Consider the following 13,126-nt stretch of genomic DNA (forward strand, 5'->3'; position numbering starts at 1 on the left):
AATTATAGAATGGTGCCGTTGCTGAGAGAATGGATTAGGGCCACCTGACCTGGGTTTAAACCCAGGCTGTGACACACTCTGGTGGCCTTGGACGAGTGAGGTAACCTGCCTGTGGGTGATGAGACCAGCTCCCTCCTGGCCATGTCGTGAGAAACACACACACAAGGGCCTGAGACAGTGACAGCCACTTGGGACAAAGAGAGCTTGTGAGTATGACTAAACAAAGGTTCTTTTGGAAACTTCACTGGGTGAGGGGAGAGGAAGAGGGAGGGGAGAGAGAGAGGGAGAGAGAGCAAGGCTGTTTACACCTACTTTGAAATGGTATCTAGCCATGGACAGGCAAACCGGTTCTGATGAAACATTGCTGTAAACACTATATGATGTTAAACATCTCTTTCCAAGTGTGGGCCTGTGGCATAGTTGACAGATAGCATGTTGTTTTCCTCTCTAAATAGAATATATTCTATTTGGTTGGCCAAAAATTCATTCAGGTTTCTCCATAAGATGCTCTGAAATACCCAAACTGAAACCTTTAGCCAACTCAAAACTTCCCTTGCTCTGAGACTCTGTTCTTGCTTAGTTGCTCAATCATATCTGACTCTTTGCAACCCTTTGGACTGTAGCCCACCAGGTTCCTCTGTCCAGGGATTCTCCAGGCAAGAATACGGGAGTGGATCGCCATTTTCCTCCTCCAGGGGACCTTTTCAACCCATGGATCAAACCCATGTCTTCTGTGTCTCCTGCATTGCAGGCAGAGTCTTCACCCGCTGAACCATAGGGGAAGACTCTACAGGTCTTGAAAAATCCAGGAAACACCTTTCCATGCCTCGGTTGTCTTGCCTTCCTCTTCCTCTCCATCTTGATCACCGTCCCAGGCTTAGAATAAACCAGTCACAAGCCCCAGCCCCTCCCAGTAAGACTTGCTAGTACCAGAAATCTGTCTTCTGCCCAGCAGTGGCCTTGAAATGTCTTGGATGTTGGGTGTTTGTGAAATTCTCTGGTGTGCATCTTACAAGGATACTTTGCAGAGTCGAAAAAGATGTACCCTTCTGTCTTAGGACACACAGGCTTGAGATGAAGGTAGGTGGGAGGGAGGGAGAAAGTATTGGCCAAAAAGTCAAGATTTTCTGTCACATCCTATGGAGAATCCAAACAAATTTTTTGGCCAACTCAATATAAGGAAGCAAGGGAAGGAAGGAAAAAAGTTGGGGAGAGAGAGGGAAAGAGAGGTGGAAAGAGAAGATACATTTTCAAAGTTTGCTGCTAGGGAAGAAGAAAAAGCAAGCAAGTGAGACTTTTCACGAAACAGATGTAAAAATACGAACATTCATAAGAACCAGGATAATTTTAATAGCAGACAAAGAGACATACAAGGATACTCAACACAGTAGGACAGCACATTGCAAACCTGGATTACAACAATGGGAAAACCAAATGAAAACTGAGGCAGGAAAAAAATGACGCAACAGAAATTATTTCCTGAGAGTCAGCAGAAGTCATCTTTGGGAGGTTGGGGGGAATTCCATTCTTTTTAGAGAACATAAAGAATTAACAGACTGATCTCAAAGAGATAACTGGTTCCACAATTGCCTTCCACCTGGAAGATCCATGCCCTGTGCTCAGGATGAAGTTCCACCATCCAAGAGCTGGGATGTGCCTAGAAGGCTCTCCTTTGCAGTTCCAGCTTCTATCGCCTTTCACCAAGCCATGTCCAAGAGCTTCCGGTGGATGCTTTGACCTCCAAGCATCTCCTACCCTGTCCTTCCCCAGTGCCGCTGGCCTCATCCACCTCAATTAATGAGCTCTTCCCGGCCTCCGCCCTCACCTGTTCATCTACTGCCTCCATTTCTCACGTCCTGCCTGCCCCTCCCTTGGCGCAGGTTGATCTCTCCCATGCCTCCCTCCACTGCCCTCGGGACAAAGTTCAAACTCCTACTGCCACCCACAAGTCCATCCGTGGCTTCCCTACCTGCAGACCACCAGGTGTCCAGCCTCATCCTTAAGTTCCAAAAGCAACCCAGTTATATTTCTACCGCCGCACTCATCACATTTCACAGGAAGTATCTGTTCCTTATTCATCTCTCTCCCAAACTAGAAAATCTCTAGGAGTAACAACCATGTCTTATTCATGACTCAACCTCTGGGATCTATCACAGTCCACGGAAAAGGGTCAGTTCTCCGTCAATACTGCCTCATTGAACCATTCCTTCCTTACAACACTTTGTTGTGGGTCCCTCCGAATCAGTCCAACCCCCTTGCCTGAGTTTCAAGAACCTACAAAGGCTGATTAGAACCTGCCTTGGTCACTTTGTTTCTCCCTGCCCTGTGCCCGGGCCCAGGCCTGCTGTGCTGAGTACTTAAGCGTACTTGACACATGGTTTACCCACTCCTTTTCTGGCCATGCCCAAGGTACCCTCCCATATCCAGTGTCCTAATATAATTCTGATTCTCTTTCAAGTCCCAGCTCCAGCCCCAGTTGCTTTCAAAGCCTGTCCACCACCACACTCAGTCAGGGCCACAATCTTTCAATGTTTCTGGAACTTCTCCTGTGCACTTGTCTTAATTCTCTAGTTCAACTTAAACACCAGCCCCAAGCCGTGGATCGCAGGCCCTCAGCCCCCTCCCAGTGTCTTATACACAGATAGACCCTCTCGGTGAAAGCTGCTGAATGAAGGATGCTGGGTGGGGTGAGGTGAGTATGTTGGGTGTCCCCATTTGGGGTACTGAGCTGTGGATCCAGTTCTCTCACAGGCTGTTTTGAAGGAGTCCCTTGGACCTACAAGGGAGAGGTTAGGTCACCCGAGGCCTCTCCCAGATCCCCTGTCCTGCGTCCTTACTTCCTGCCATAGGACACAGAAGAGGGGATGGCCAGAGGTCCTGCCACAGCTCAACCAGGAGCAAAGCCCCCACATCCTTCATCCAGCATCCTGCTCCTCAGAACCACTCACCACACATGTCGAGAAACTCCAGCATCTGCTTAAACTGTAGGCAAACTCTTAACATCCACCAGAAAGTGTCCGAAATGAGAAGATTGTGTTTGGTTTCCTTTTTGCTGCAAACTTCCAGGCCACTCCACTTGGAATACCATCCAAGGCACTTGCAACCTTTACTATGTTTTTATCCAAATCTGCCTCTCATTAATCAGATACCATCCAAAGCCAGCCTGTACCTTTCACTCATTTAGAAAGCAATGGGAAATTCCTCACTAAATGCACAAATAAAGTAATTTATCCACTTGTGATGCTTGTACATTTCATCTTATGTGTTCTATGGATTTACTAGTCAGTGAGGAGCTGGGCACCCCAGAGCGACTTTACCACATCCTGGTTGGTGTCCCTGGGGGCGGGGGAGGGGCTGGCTTGAGCCAGTACCAAGGAATGCAGAGAGCTTGGCAAGAGAACAAACCTCCTTGGCCTCCAGACACACGGTGACATCACTGACCGACCCCTTCTTGGTGTTTCTCCTCCCTCAGGGGAGGTGATGTCAACAGCAGCCCTTCCCAGCCTGGAAGACAGGACTGGTTGTGTGGAAGGGTAAGGTAAGGTAAACTGAGGACAGGTAAATAAGACTTCTTGGCGTGAATTGAGGAAAGCTGGGTTTGCATAGCTTAGAGGAGAAGGAAGCAGGGTGGGCTTGTGGGGCGAGGACCCCAGGGCCTCGGGGCTACTTGGAAGGCAGTGGGCTCTCAGTTCTCGAACCTGGGCCTGAAATCATCCCCATTGTATACAGATCAGGGAGTGCTCCTCACCCTCCACCTTTGGGTGTTACAAAACTGGGGCATGGCCTTTGCTTAACCAGACAGAGGCCTGGGCTGTGACTCATTCTAACTCATCTGAGAAGCTGCAGCTCTTTCGCTCCAGCCCAGGCTGCCTGTCTCCCAGGTGCTGGCCTTCCTGTATCTATTGGGACAGCCTTAAAGCCAAGGGAGCTAAGAGAGCAAACTTGAGATTTTAAAACTCAGCAGTGAGGACTTTCCTGATCGTCCCATAGCTAAGACTCCAAGAGCCCAGCTCAGGGGGGCCTGGGTTCAATCCCTGATCAGGGAACTAGATCCCACGTGCCACAACTAAGACCCTGCACAGCCAAATAGATAAACAAGGTAATAAATATTAAAAAAAACAACAACAACTGGACCTCCTCAGAACGGGCTCTTCCTCCCCCACTGACCTCTCACACCCACAATCACCAACTGTAATCTTCCTGAAATGTCCAAGCTATTTGTCATCCCCTGGGAAAACCTTGTCCACAGAGCTCCTGGATAGGGGCTAAATGATAGGAAATCAGAGAGATTAAAAGGGCCATATTCCTAATCTTACTTCCCTGCACAGAGACACAATGTCTACATATGTGTATGAATGGGATGCACAGACTCAGTTATTTATCATCATAATTGATAAGAGCAGAATCACTCCTGGAGGAAATGCCCCAGCTGGGATATCTTTCATCAGAAACACCTAATCTGGGGCCAGCTCTCTCTGCCCTGACCTTCAGCCCACTCTCTCCTCCACATCCCCCAAGATCTGTATTGTGTTTGGGTTCCCAGAGAAGGAAGAAATGCTTGCAACTGAATCTATGTGGTATCCTTCCAGAATTCTGCTGCCCTGGAGGAGGAAATGGCAACCCACTCCAGTGTTCTTGCCTGGGAGATCCCATGGACAGAGGAGCCTCATAGGCTACAGTCCATGGGGTTGCAATGCAAGAGTCAGATATGACTTAGCAACTAAACCACCACCACCATTTGAATGAGCAGGAAGCTCCAATGAATGCCATGAGGCCCTGGGTGCCACCCAGATACTCCTGTGAAGGTGACCACAGTGACGATGAAAAAGCGAAGTCACTCAGTCACGTTTGACTCTTTGCCACCCCGTGGACTGTAGCCTACCAGGCTGCTCTGTCCATGGGATTCCCCAGCAAGAATACTGGGATGGGTTGACATTTCCTTCTCCAGGGGATCTTCCCGACCCAGGGATTGAACCTGGGTCTCCCGCATTGCAGGCAGATGCTTTACTCTCTGAGCCACCAGGGAAGCCCCACAGTGATGGTGCTGTCACCCATTTGTCTAGCACCAACAGCCTGCAGGGCAGATTGGAGACTGGATGTATCGCCCACCCAAAGGCCTTACAGTCGAAACAGCCTTAGGTGTCCCTAGGGACATTTCCAACTCAGTTTACATCATAAGGGAAAATACATATCCCCAGACAACTGTCTTCTGTTCTTCTCTTCCTTTCTCCCTCTTTGATAATGGAAGATGTCGGTGGGGCTACTTGGGGACAAAGGCCACAGACCCCAAGTCTATCCCATGGGGCTGGGCTTGTCCATGAAACTGTGTCAGCTGGAGATCCCATTACAGACAGACCTCTCTTCACTTCCAGGCAAGGCATGTAATGGGCTCCAGCTTCTTCCTGGGTCCTTGGTGCTTCCATCTCCATCAGATCCAGGCTGAAGACAAGTTGAGTTTTTCCCTAAACAGCTTTGGGGAAACCCGTCCTTTCCCACTGGGAAACAGAAGCTGCATAGACCTGCCTGTCCACTAGGATCCTGCCCAGTGTCTGGCCTCCTGCAGGTTAAGCTAGACCCCTCCCAGCCTGGCCTAAGCCTGGGTGAGCTGGCCTTGGCTGACCAGCCTGGCCTCAGCCAGCCTCCTGGTTGGGCTTGGCCTCTGTCGAGGAGGCAGGGAGCCTGAGGAACCAGAAGGTTAAGCAACAGCTTCCCAAGGGCAAATTCCTGTCCAGTGTCTGGTATCTGGGTTCTGAGCCAAACATGGGCGGCTCTGTTTCTGCTGATCTCTGAGGGTGACTGCACGCTGCTTACTGCTTCTCTTGGCTTACCTGCATATGGCTTCCCAGAAGAGGAAGGGCAGTCAAGGGGCATGAGAGTTACCAGCCCAGACGTAGGTCTCATATGCAAATACTCCAACTCTCAGAAGATAGTAAGGCCTTTTAGAGCCAAGCCAGAGTCCTGTTAGCATTTCCTCTGGACCCAGCTTAGTCGTCTCGGCCAAGGCTTGTTTAATACCTCAAATGGGCAAGTGCTGGAATCAAGATTGCTGGGAGAAATATCAACAACATCAGATATGCAAATGATGGCATGCTAACCTCTTGATGTAGATGAAAGAAGAGAGTGAAAAAGCTGGCTTGAAATTCAACATTGAAAAAAACTAAGATCATGGCATCCAGTCCCATGACATGACATGACTTCATGTCAAATAGAAGGGGCAAACGTGGAAGCAGTGACAGATTTTATTTTCATGAGCTCCCAAATTGCTGTGGATGGTGACTTCAGCCATGAAATTAAAAGACGTTTGCTCCTTGGAAGCAAAGCTATAATAAACCTAGACAGTGTATTATAGACCAGAGATGTCACTTTGCTGACAAAGGTCCATATAGTCAAAGCTATGGTTTTTCCAGTAGTTATGTACAGATGTGAGAGTTGGACCATAAATAAAGCTGAGTGCCAAAGAACTGATACTTTCAAATTGTGGTGCTGGAGAAGACTCTTGAGAGTCCCTTGGACAGGAAGATCAAACCAGTCAATCCTAAAGGAAATCAATCCTGAATATTCATTGGAAAGACTGATGCTGAAGCTTAAGTGCCAATACTTTGGCCACCTGATGCAAAGAGATGACATTGGAAAAGACTCAGATGTTGGAAAGACTGAAGGGAAAAGGAGAAGAGAGCAGCAGAGGATGAGATGGTTAGATAGAATCACCGACTCAATGGACGTGAATTTGAGCAAACTCCGGGAGATAGTAAAGGATGAATAGGGAAGCCTGGCGTGCTGCATGAGGTCGCTAAGAGTCGGACACGACTTAGCGACTGAACAACAAAAATGGCCAGTGCTTGGCATCAGGATAGTCTAAGTGTCAGTGGGCCAAGGCATGGCTTAAGGTTTGAGGCCAGAACCTCTCATGAGCAGACAAGAGCCTTCTTTGTCATGGTGACAGCTTTGCTTAGTTTCACCCCTCATTTCTCAGATCACTCCCTGAGAGTTGGACCTAATTACTTTTGCACATGAGTTAGAAATGTATGAAAGAGAGTCTGAATTTCTCACCCCCTTCTCTAAGCAAAATCAATGGCAGAGGCTGCAGCGAGCTGCTGCGGTTCTCTCGTGGGCTAGGAAGTGAGAAGCTAAGGAAAACCTGTGCTAGCCCCAGGATTTACCTGGGATTCTAGAATCAGCCAGGGACAAACCCACCACAATGAGCAGCACATTAGGTTCCTTCTAGCCACGTTGTTTGAGGATGTGCACAGAGCCTGGCAAGATTGCAGACGTGGGGGATGAGGAAGGGAAGTGGCTTGTCTACGCTCTCGTGGTGACTCAGTAGCAGGACAATTTAAGAGAATCCAGGAGCTTTGACTAACCGGCTACTCAGCCATGACCCTGCCCTGTTGAAGGAAGTAGAAAGGACGGGAATTGGTCAGTCAACAGCACTCAGGTGCCAAGTCGTGAACACACTGTGGGGAGGAGACCGGCAACAGAAAATGACTGGAAGACACAAGGAATCCCTAAAAGTATGTGGGTTGAGAAGAGAGTGCCCGCATGCCCACGCATGTGAAGTAACCTCAGAAGACTTACAGAGGGGAGGCTGCAGAATAATATTGTCTGATGCTGAAGGCCACATGGAGCTGGGTACCCGTGGTTGATGGCGATGATGGGTTATGAGCACCCACGAGGAAGAGGGGAGGGAAAAGGAGTGATCGCAGGACAAGCTGGGTGACTTGGGGAGTCACTGGGCCGCCTCCAGCCCTAGCCCGGGGTGACTTAGCGAGAAAGTGCTGAGCTAGGTTCTGGAAGGGGAAGTCTGTCCAGGAGAAAGGCGGGACTTGGCCTGGCTGGGGCCCAGCGTGAATGAGGGGTGTGTGGGGACAGCGGGCAGACAGGCAGGCCTGGGGCACAGAGGTTGGGGTAGGGGTTACCAACAGACGTGGAAGAAAAGAAACAAAGAATGTCTGGCCAGCATCCTCATTATTTTTTGGTTTTATGGGAAACATGGTGAAACTCTTTCTTAAAAGTGGCCATTATAGAGGGTGGGGGTAGGAGAGAAACCACAGTGATTTCTTTCTTTCTTTTTTTTTTTTTCAGGATCGAAAAAATGTTCTCCGCAATCTAAACAAAGTTAGATTGGGAAATGCAGCATGGTACCATGGGGGCCTGGTTCGGCCATGACCCGCCTGCCCGCAGGCGCCGGCCTCAGATGCTCAGAGCGGCCTGGGGAGAGAGGGGACGCTTTGACTTTTCAAGATCTAAGAGTTATGGTTCCCTTTTGGCAAAATGCTTTTTGTCCTGTCATAACTTGAGTCCTTTGTGGTAGCACCGATTGTGGCCTCGGAAGCCCAGGTGAGTGCCTTACCTGCCTACCTGCCCCGGGATGGACTCCTCCGGAGATCCAGGGACGGCACTGATGCCCTTGCATTCAGTGCCCTTGGGGTGGGGGCTGCTGTGTGGCCTGAAAGGTGACTTCCCTGGGATGACAGGGCTTCTTGGGTGACACTAGTAGTAAAGAATTTGCCTGCAATGCAAGAGACATAAGAGACACAGGTTCAATCCCTGGGTTGGGAAGATCCGCTGGAGAAGGAAATGGCAACCCACTCCAGTACTCTTGCCTGAGAATCCCATGGACAGAGGAGCCTGGGGTCACAAAGAGTCGGACACAAGTGAAGTGACTTAGGAGGCACGCACTGGGGATACAGAGCTGTACATCATTAAAGAAACATAGGGATCCCAGAACGACGAGACTGAACTCTGCCTTCAAAACAGAACAGGAGGAAAATGGCTGCTAGGGACCTAGATGGCCTTGCTGAGTTGAATTCTTGGGTGATTTGATTCAATGAAGCCATTCATTTCAAAGCTGCCTCTTTTTTTTTTTCTTTTTTAAACAAAAAGGTAGGAGTCATTCAACCTTTTCCAGCAGATTGAAGTGATTTTTAAGTGAATACAGAAAGCAGCCCTACCCACACCATCCTCTGTCAGGAATGAAGCATCTGTGATGGAAAATACCTGCAGCCTGGGGAAAAAATTTACTGCAACAGCTCCATTGCATGTTGTGGGGTCATATTTTTATTGATGTGAAATTCTTGCTCTCTACTGTCCGATTTTTGTTAACTACTGAATCTAAATCTTGTTGGGTCTTGTGCTTGCAAACCCCTGTAATTAGCATGATATCCTAGATTGTTTTTAAATTGAAGTGGCCTGGTTTCTGTGTCTAACCTGTGCAATTAGAGGCCCCGGGGCTGAGATTGTATCTGGGGCTCTCCCTGGACCCCTCTCTTCCACGCCCTGGCTGGAGACTGAGCATCAAAATCTCCCATGGAAACCTGGATCCAGAGTTCAGGAACTGGGAGGCTGGCACAGGCAAGGGGGTGCGGGTGATGTCAAGCACCCTTCTCTGGGACTTGCAAGTTGCCACAGGGTGGGTAGCACATCTCCCTCACCCCACCCCCCCTCTGCTGGCTGTGCATGGTAGGGATGGGTTCCATTCTCAGTGGGAGGGCTTCGCTGTCTCACACAAGGCTGCCTACAGGGCTTGAACACTTCAAGTGTGGGGAGGAGATGCCCAGATTTGGATCCTGGCTTGGCCAGTCCTGGCGCGGATGTCCAGCCTCTCTGCTGGGTGAAGGCTGAATCCCGGCACCCGCCACCGCAGCTTTTTCCTCGAAGCCTAGATGAGACAATTAGGAAAACCAGAGCCTGGAGAATTCCAGGGACGGGAAGCCTGGTGGGCTGCCGTCTCTGGGTCGCACAGAGTCGGACACGACTGAAGCGACTTAGCAGCAGCAGCAGCAGCAGAGAGATAAAGAGAACTTCCGCTGAATCCTAGCTTCTGTCTTCTCAATAGAGGAGAGCGTGGCAACGCACTCCAATATTCTTGCCTGGAGAATCTATAGACAGAGGAGCCCTACAGTTCACGGGGTCAAAGAGTCAGAGGTGACTAAAGCGTGACCATCTCACCAGAGGATCCCTCCCACCTACCCTACACCACCAAGCCAAATGGACCAATGACATGGGGCAGCTTCTTTTAAATCTCACCCCCAGGGCCTCTGACTGCACAGGTAAGACACAGAAACCAGGCCACTCCAATTTAAACAAGCCTTGCAGCTTCTTAAAGACCAGGGTCAAGTCCATATGAAGTCCTTCCGTTACTTACCTTCACATTGGTCTCAGTGGTTTATTTCAAATTCTAACCTATTCATTGATAGCTTTTCCTGAATGGTCTCCAAAAGCTCTCTGCAAAAGCGATTTACAGAGTGGCTGGCCAGTGTGCTGATCTGCACACTGAAGGAAGGATCATGTAGCTAAGGACTGCCAAACAGACAGAAGAGACATGTTATCACCGAGGCAAGAAGTGCGCAGTTAGCAGGGTTAAGGACCAGGATTTGGGGGCCACATAGCTGCTTGTAGCGAGAAGGTTCTTGCATGAAGAATCTTCTCAACTATCTTCCCTTGCCCACAGCTAAATAGTAGCTTCTACTTTAAATCCAGGTCACAGTCATTAGCTACCAGCATGGTCGGCACTACTCAACGAGTATGGATCAGTTTAAGATTTGCTTGAAAGTGAAAAGAGGAATTATTCAACAAATGGTGTTGGAACCATTGGCTAGCCATTTGGGAAAAAAAGTTTAGAACTTCCCTGCTGGTCCAGTGGTTAAGAGTCTGACCTCCCAATGCAGGGAGTACAGGTTTCACCCCTGGTCGAGGAACTAAGATCCTACATGCCACTCGTGTTGCCGAGAAATAAAGTAAATAAATAAATATAAACTTAAACTGATTCTTACCTTACTTGTCACTCCCAGTAAAGCATATGTGGATAAAAACTTCAAAGTTAAAATTTGAAACCACAATTTAAAAACTGTGGGTGCATTTATTGCTCATCCCTGTTTGGAGAAGTCCTTTTTAGCAAGGAAGCCATAGATTAAAAAATCATAAATTTCATACCATAAAAGAAAACATAATTTTGTGTGACAAAAAGTACCTTAAAAATGACAAAACAGAAAATATTTGCAACATTTGTATATGAGAAACATAATTTAATTTATTTAAATTACAAAGAGCTCACACAAATCAATAAAGAAAAAGCAGAATAACACAATAGAAAATAAGGCCAAGGATATGAATGGACAGTTAAAAAGTGATGCAAATGTCTGATAAAAAATTTCACTGGAAACTATAAGATACCATCTTTCACCTAAATGTCAGAAATTGTAAAGTTTTATTATAATTAGTGCCTGGGAAGAAGATATGTGGACAAGTAGGCATTTGCAAATATAAATTTAAGAACTGTCAACTGGTATTCATTTGCCCAATATTAAGATCCTTCTAAGAGCAATTGAGTAATATCAATCATGATTTTAATGTCTATAACCTTTGATCCAAGAACTTCACTGCCTGAATTTAGCCTACAGTTACATTGGCAAAATTATGCCATGGGGAAACTGTAGAAACAGTGTCAGATTTTATTTTGGGGGGCTCCAAAATAACTGCATATGGTGACTGCAGCCATGAAATTAAAAGATGCTTACTCCTTGGAAGAAAAGTTATGACCAACCTAGATAGCATATTGAAAAGCAGAAACATTACTTTGCCAACAAAGGTCCGTCTAGTCAAGGCTATGGTTTTTCCAGTGGTCATGTATGGATGTGAGAGTTGGACTGTGAAGAAGGCTGAGCACCGAAGAATTGATGCTTTTGAACTATGGTGTTGGAGAAGACTCTTGAGAGTCCCTTGGACTGCAAGGAGATCCAACCAGTCCATTCTGAAGGAGATCAGCTCTGGGATTTCTTCGGAAGGAATGATGCTAAAGCTGAAACTCCAGTACTTTGGCCACCTCATGTGAAGAGTTGACTCATTGGAAAAAACTCTGATGCTGGGAGGGATTGGGGGCAGGAGGAGAAGGGGACGACAGAGGATGAGATGGCTGGATGGCATCACTGACTCGATGGACGTGAGTCTGAGTGAACTCCGGGAGTTGGTGATGGACAAGGAGGCCTAGCGTGCTGCGATTCATGGGGTCGCAAAGAGTCAGACATGACTGAGCGACGGAACTGAATTGAACTGAACTGATACAGGACAAGGATGCCCATGACAGCGTGGTTTGGAACAGCAGAAAGCTGGAATCCATTTAAGGGTCTATCAATGAGACCGGCTAGAAAATGGAACTCTAAGAAACAGTTTTTGTGTCTTAAAAAAAAAAAATATTAACAGGGTCTTCAGGTCATGAGACCAAGGATATGTGAGTTTATTTTTTATTTTTGTCTGCACAGCATGTGGGATCTTAGTTCCCCAACCAAGGATCAAACCCATGCCCCCCGAATTAGTAGTGCAGAGTCTGAACTACTAGACCACCAGAGAAGTCCAAGAAGCAGTTTTTAAAAAGTTTGAAAGGCTATTGGTAGAGCTAGATACAGAGGACCTTTGATTTTTTAATAAGTAGGAAGGGAAAGCAAGGCTCTGGGCAAGGTATTTAGGAATATCTGTTTTCAAATTGTGTACCTTACTAGCCAAACCTTTTGAACGCATTCACTAACGTATTTGTTGATTGATTTATACATATGTGAACCGATCCAAAAATAGCATAAAAAAGTGAATTGAAGCAAAGCATAAGATTTAAAATTTTTTCGGCTACGCTGAATTGTTTTAAGGACCTTTCCACCTTACACGTATGCACTTATGCCACGTGAGTGACGTCAGTTCGTCACCTGTCAATTTTAAAATATATCTGCAAATTCTTTGACACACCTTCCATTGGTTTGCGTGATCTATGCCCTGTTCCCTTCAAATGGGGCAGACCTTTGCCCTTGTTTTGGCCACCAGGGTATGACAGAAATGACAATATTGGATTCTGAGTCTAGATGAGAAAACACTGGTGCCTGGTTTGTTTTTAGTTTTCTGGGATGCAAAACCAAGAAAAGGGAAAGGACTGGCCAACACTGATGTTGATGCTTGTGCGGAGGTTTAGACTTCGTTTAGACAGCACTTCCGTGCTATGAATAGTAGCTGCAGAAGTGATGAACACAGCGCAGACAGACATGCTGTACTTGGAGAATTAGAATTAGAACCAGGAAAGGCTGGATAATATTTGCTCTTGCACAAGGAGTAAAATCATAGTCTTCCGTGTGATTAATCATTGTAT

The 13,126-nt window shown here is 47.3% G+C and overlaps 1 long non-coding RNA gene across 1 annotated transcript; it reads left to right on the top strand.

Annotated features, from left to right (window-relative positions):
• Window positions 1–7,302: 7,302 nt before the first annotated feature.
• LOC147343166 (uncharacterized) lies at window positions 7,303–10,765 on the top strand. Its single transcript, XR_015157161.1, has 3 exons — window positions 7,303–7,511; window positions 8,083–8,337; window positions 8,884–10,765. It is a non-coding gene; the product is annotated as an uncharacterized LOC147343166 (long non-coding RNA).
• The last annotated feature ends 2,361 nt before the right edge of the window (window positions 10,766–13,126 follow it).

This window comes from Bos grunniens, chromosome 28 (genome assembly GCF_055505025.1).
Source record: "Bos grunniens cultivar Pamir isolate PY7600 chromosome 28, Bosgru_T2T1.0, whole genome shotgun sequence".
NCBI lineage: Eukaryota > Metazoa > Chordata > Mammalia > Artiodactyla > Bovidae > Bos > Bos grunniens.